Source organism: Nannospalax galili, unplaced genomic scaffold, assembly GCF_000622305.1.
Source record: "Nannospalax galili isolate Female #2095 unplaced genomic scaffold, S.galili_v1.0 scaffold639, whole genome shotgun sequence".
In the NCBI taxonomy this organism is placed as follows: domain Eukaryota; kingdom Metazoa; phylum Chordata; class Mammalia; order Rodentia; family Spalacidae; genus Nannospalax; species Nannospalax galili.
The window spans coordinates 1,487,246-1,494,083 of record NW_008344644.1 but is presented as its reverse complement, the minus strand read 5'-3'; positions in this window follow the sequence as shown (position 1 = coordinate 1,494,083).

Here is a 6,838-nt window from a genome sequence, read left to right as displayed (position 1 = left end):
TCAGCTCCCCAGTACAAAGACATTGATTAAAAGACTGGATTAAAAAACAAGATCCAGGGCTTGAGAGATGGTTCAGTAGTTAAAGGCACTGGCTACTCTTGCAGAGCACCTGGGATCTGTTTCCAGCATCCGCATGGTGGCTGTGCTGGATAGCTTTAGTGTCAACTTGACACACCTGGATAGAGGGAACCTCAACTGGGGAATTTCCTTCATTGGGCTGGCCTGTGGCAATGTCTGTGGGGTGTTTTCTTAATCATTGAGATATGGGAGGGCCCAGTTCACTGTGGGTTGCCACCCTCAGCAGGTTGTTCTATATTGTATAAGAAAGCAGGCTGAGCAGGGGCCAGGGGAGCAAGTCAGTAAGCAGCGTTCCTCCATGGCCTGTGCTGTAGCTCCTGCCTCCAGGTTCCTGCCCTGAGTTCCTACCTTGGGCTCCCCGATGGACTGTGACCTTGGAGATGTTAAGCCAAATAAACCCTTTCCTCCCCAAGTTGGTATTGGTCAGAGTATTTTGTCACAGCAATTGAAAGCAAACCAGAATGGCTAACGACAGTTCTTAGCTGCAGTTCCAGAGGATTAAACAAAACACCATTGAACGATGAACAGGTCATTAAAGAAATAAAAAATGAAAATTTAAAAAGTACTGGAATTGAATGATAATGAAAATACCATGTAATAAAACTTAGTGGATACCAAGTATCCTACTTTCATTTTGTTGCTGTGATAAAATCCTGACAAGGTGAAGCGTGGTGGCACATGCCTCTTAATCTCAGCACTAAAGAGGTAGAGGCAAGTGGATCTCTGAGTTCAAGGCCAACTTGGCATACATAGTGAACTCTAGGCCAGCCAGGCCTAATGAAACCCTGCCCTACCCCCAAATATAATAAAACATCCTGACAAAAAGCAATTTATAGAAGAGAATGTGTATATGCCTTACAATTCCAGGCCACAGTCCATCATTTTGAGGAAGTCAAGGTAAACTCAAGCAGCTGGTCACATGACATCCAGAGTCTGGAGCAAAGGGAGAATACACATGTTCTTGCTTACTTCCTTGCTTATGCTCAGCTAGCTTTCTCTGTTCTTCTATGGGCCAGGGTGCCACCCACATTCAGGGTGGGCCTTCCCATCTCTATTAACAATTCAGCCCTCCACAGATAGGTCAACAGACCAACCTGATTTAGATAATTCCTCATTAAGACTCTCTTCTTAGGTGATCCTACGTTGTGTCAAGTTGGCAGTTAAAACTAGCCAGCATACAAGTCAGCATTCTTAGGAAGGAAGATCATAGCTCTAAGTGCCTGCATTAAGAAACCAGACAGAACTCAAATAATGTAATGATACATGTTAGGGCCTAGGAGGGAAGAGGGAAAGAGCAAGACAAACTCAAAATCAGCAGTTGGAAAGAAATAATTAAGAGCAGGTCAGAAATGAATGAAATAGAAAAGAAAAAGTTCAAGGCTGGAGAGATGGGTAAGCAGTTAAGAGCACTGACTGTTCTTGCAGAAGACCTGAGTTTGAATCCCAGCACACACACGGTACACTTACACACATGCAGGGATAACATACACATAAAATAAAAATAAACGAATAAGTAAATTTTTCAAAGGAAAAGAAAAAAACACAAAGAATCAACAAATAGTTCTTTGAAAGGATAAACAAAACCAATAAATATTTAGCCAAAATAATAAGTTTAGAAATGAAAAGGTAACCATAATAATAGATACCAATGATATGCAGAACATTATAAGGACATACCTTAAAAATGTAGTTAAAAACTTTTAAAGTTGTGCTGGATACATTTTTGCATTAAAACATGACCATGAACCTATGGGAATGAGGTATGGAAAGTTATGACTTAAAAGTGATGTGGTGAGCCTCAAATTAACCTTAGGTGGGATTGTGGTGAACAGTGTTAATTGTTAACTTGATAGGATTTAGAATCCTGGGAGATGGGCCTCTGGGCATGCCTGAGATATTATCTTGACTATGTTAACTGAGGTGAAGAGGCTCGCCCAGTCTGCCTTGGCTGGGATCTTAGACCATGTAAATAGGGAAGGGGAACCAAGCAATAGCTTTGCTTCATTGTTCTTGACGGTGCTGCTTCAAGCTCCTGTCACTTTGTTTTTCCTATCATGATGGACTTTAGCCTTGAACCATGACCCAGAATAAGTTTTTTTACTCTTCAGTTGCTTTTGCGAAAGTGTTTTACCACAGCAACAGAAAAAATAACTAAGGATACATACACTCCACTAAATTGGAAAATGTAAAAGAAATAGATGAATTTCTAGATACATATAACCTACCAAACCCAAGATGAGATAAATAATTTAAACACATCTGTAACAAGGAGATACATTTAAACAGTAATTAAAAACTTATGACTCAAAAAAGGCCAGCTGTATTAACTGGCAAATTCCATCAGGTCTTTAAAGAAGAGCTAGCACCGATGCGTCCCAAACTAGTCCACAAGAGAAGAGAAGGAGACACTGCCAAATTACTTTTAGGAGGCCAGTATTGCCCTGATACCCAAACTAGATAAGAGCATGATAGAAAGGAAAATTATGGACAAATCTCTTTGATGAACATAGATGCAGAAATTCTCAACAAGATAATTGCAAACATTATCCTGGAACACACTGAAAAGATCATTCACCATGATCAAGTTGGAATTATTTCAGAGATCCAAAGACAGTTCAACACATGCAAATCAATAATATATGCATATGGAATATGTAATCAATGGGTGCAAGGACAGAAATCACGTAATTATTCCAACACATGCAGAAAAGGCTTTTGACAAAATTCAACAGCCTTCATGAGGAACGTCCCGAAGAAATGGGAACATCTGTCAGTTTATTTAACACACCTATTGCCAACAACACACTAAATGGAGATAAATACAAAACATTCCCAGGAAACTCAGGAAACAGACAAAAGTGTCCATTTCCACTGGTCTTTTTCAATATGGACCTGGAAGTCTTGGATAGAGCATAAGACAAGAGAAGCAAGTGAAAGGAGTTCAAACAGGAAAGAACAAAGTCAAAGTTTTGCTTCAACTCATAATCGCCTGAGGAGTTTCACTTGAGGGATTATTATGTTGGTCTATGGCATGTATATGGGGGATTGTCTTGATTGTTTCTTGATGTAGGAAGACCCAGCCAATTGTGAATGACAGCATTCCCTAGGCAGGGCATCCTAAACTATAAAAGGGCAGGAGAAAGTGTAAGCAGGCATCGTGAGAGCATTGGTTTCTCTCTGTTCTTGACTGGATGTTGTGTGACTAACTTCTTTGAGTTCCTGCTGCCACTTTCCCTCAGCGAGGGACTGAAACTTGGAAGTGTATGCCAAATAAACCCCTAGCCTCCCCAATGAACTTTGGTCAGAGTATTTTATCATAGCAACAGACATAAAACTAGAACATAGTCCATCATTGCAGAGAAGTCACAGATCAGCAGCGTGAGGGAACTGGTCACATCACAACCCTACAGTTTTGCTGTATTCAGTGGGCCAGGTGTCAGTGTACAGTCCTGTGATACTTCGGAGTTTTCCATGAGTCCAGTTAGCAGGTCTCAGGCTGCCAAACTGGTGTCATAGCAGAGATCTTTTTAAAAATTTACTTATTTTTTAAATTTTATGTGTATGAGTGATATGTCTGCATGTATATAAGTGCACCCAGATCATGCAATGCCCACAAAGGCCAGAAGATAGTGCTGCGTGCCCTGGAACTAAAGTTACAGCAGTCGTTAGCTGCTGTGAGGGTGCTGGGAACAAACCCAGGTCCAACGCAAGAACAGCCGTATCTCTTATGCACTGAGCCATCTCTCTAGCTCTGCAGGGGTCTGTTTGAAATGGCATTGCACAGCTGCTGCAGCCAGTACTGCATGCCAAGTCGAGAGTTTTCCCAGCACTCTCCCTGCCAGTGCTCTTGTGCTTGTCTCTACTGTGCTTTTCTGCTCTTTGCAATGTCCGTTACTGAATCACACTGCAGATTATCTGAGCTTTTGTCTTCAGCTGTCCCTCTTGCCATGTGCTGTGGAGACTCCTGGTCATGGGGTACAGAGTGCTGTCCAAGCTGAGCCAATCTCTCTGGGACAGACATTGACATTCTTTCCTGCTTTGTAACAGTCCCTATTTAACTTTCCTTTAAAGCTAAAGACGTTTGGGTGTCATTCACTTCTGGCAACTGTTACTAAGCTTCTTGGTTTATTCCCTGGGGACTCTGTATCTTCCTGTACGTCCTCTAATATTCTTTTATTTTAAAAGCCAATTAAAATTTATGTAAGCATAAAGCCGGTTTTACATTTGTCTGTAACCACAGCGAATATATTTCTTAGCATAAAGCTATCCCTTGAAATTAAACACACACACACACACATACATATATAAATTCTCATAATTGTTTATGTAATAGTGGCTTAGATAAACAAAAATGGGGATATTATTTAGAGTAAAATGAAATGAGATAAAAATCCTTTGAGATTCAGGCATAAGAAAGACTTTCTGAAATAATACCAAGAACTGACAAATGATATTACATATTTATCTTTACAAAACACTAAACATATATAATTCCATTAGCTCAAATCTGAGCAAGACTATAATCACTTAGGAAACTGCATTTACTTTAACTGAAATGGGAGCTGAGTCAAAATTACTTGTGAAGAGAGATCAAAATCCTGTCAGGTTTCCCGTTGTGAGTCTGAAGACTCCAATTCAAGTTCATTTGGAGGTGACTCCAACCCGAGATGAAGTCACTGACCAGATATGGGAGTGTGGTGGAGGAAGTGGAAGGAGGGAGCCTCTCAGTGAAGACAGCTCTCATTCAGAATTGAGGATGTGGTGGTCCCGTATGTGGCAATCCCTTGGTGGGAAGTCATCTCTAGAAGCTATGGAGCTTCTGGAGGAGGGGGAGGAAAAGGAGGCCTCCTTCTCTTCAACTGGGTCCTCAGATCTACTGGAAGCAATAGACCTGAGACAGGATGAAGAGCTGAGCTGGAGGGACAAGGCCAGGGCCAGATGCTCTGACCTCTGCAGGGAGAGAGGAATCAGGCAATGTGAGTTACCAAGGTCACCTACGGCCTCACTTCTGCTGGATTTCATTTCTGAACACACTGGCCCATGACTTTATCTAGAGCAGCCATATTAGAGCTTCTGCTGGAGTTAGAATACAATGCACCTTGCTTCTGCAGGGTAGAGCTGGACTGGAATGTGGCTGCCTGATGGGCATCTTCTGGCCTTGCTCCCATGGAGGTAATGGGAACCCAGTGCCAGCAGGAGCTGTCTAAGGATAAGCTAACCCTCGCAGCTGGAGTCTTCTTCGTTGCTAACCTGAAGGCACAGAATGTTCCCTGCAATGCCCCTGGCTCCTGCTCCTTCTCTACCCCTCCTCTTCTTCCTACTCCTCTGTTTCCCCTCTTCCTCCTTATTCTTATTCTTTTTTATATTCTGGTTATTATTTTTTATTTATTTCATGTGTATGAGTAAACTGCATGCATGAGTTTAAGTGTGTACCCGTGTCATGCAATGCCCATGGAGGTCAGAAGATGGCACCAGATCCCCTGGAACTGGAGTTATGGACAGTTGTTAGCCACCATGTGGTTGCTTGGGAACCAAACCCAGGTCCTCTGCAAGAACAGTCAGTGCCCTTGACTGCTCCTCATTTTCATTCTCATCTATTTTTTTTCTTTCTCTTTTCTTTTTTGAGTCAGGGTCTCACTTTGTAGCCTAAGTTGGATGGAAGTTCTCTGAAATCTTCCTGACTCAGCCCCCAGTCCTGAGTTAGAGCTGTGAGCCTTCACGACCCACTCACTTCAGTTTCTTATAGGAGCTTGTTCTGGCTTTCTTGAACTTGGGAATTCTCGTTCAAAGCTTGCTTTCCATCCCTTAAGTTATTCTTCATTGATTTGAAACATCCTCAGGATGGTTTTGGCTGTACCATACAAGAGGATTAGTATCTAGAATATACAAAGAAATGGAAATGGTAATCTCATAATGAATGGGCTTGAAATGCACAGATAATTCTCAAAGATGAAACATAAATGGTCAATAAACACATGGAAAAAATGGTCATGCTCATCAAAGAAATACAAATTAAAACTATATTGGGATTCCATCTCACCCCAGTCAAAATGACAGTCATTAGCTAGTAACAACAGATGCTGGGGATGTACACAAGAGGAATCCTTATACATTGCTGATGGGAATGTAAACCAGTCTAGCCACTATGGAAATCAGTATGGAGTTCCTCGAAAAGCTAAAAATAGATCTTCTACATGACTCAGTTATACCACTCCTAAGTATTTATGCTAAGGACTCCAAGTCAGTATATCACAGATCATACCAATGTCTATTGTAGCACTATTCAGCATAGCTAAGTTACGGAGCCAACCTAGGTCCAACAGAAGAATGGACAGGAAAAATGTGTTACGTATGCACGACAGAGTTTTTTGAGTCATAACAGAGAATGAAGTTGTGTTGTTTGCAGGAAAGTGATATAGTTGGAGACAATCTTATTAAATGAATTCAGCCAGTTTTGGAAAGTGAAATGTTGTATGCTCTCCCATTTCCTAGATTTTTAAACTCATGTATGTAGATGTAAATGAAAGCAAATTGTCTAGGGGAAGGAATGGACTGATGGGAGGGAGAGGGGAGAAAAGGAAAGGTTCCGGGTGTGGGAACATAGTCAACACATGGTATTGTGGAAGGTTCTTGTGTTGCACATTATGTATGATGAATACATGCAAAGAAAACAAAGCAACAACAAAAAAGAAAAACCAGTCGATTGTCTATGGTGATATGTGGTCAATATCACTAAACCAAGTGACCAACTATGATGGCA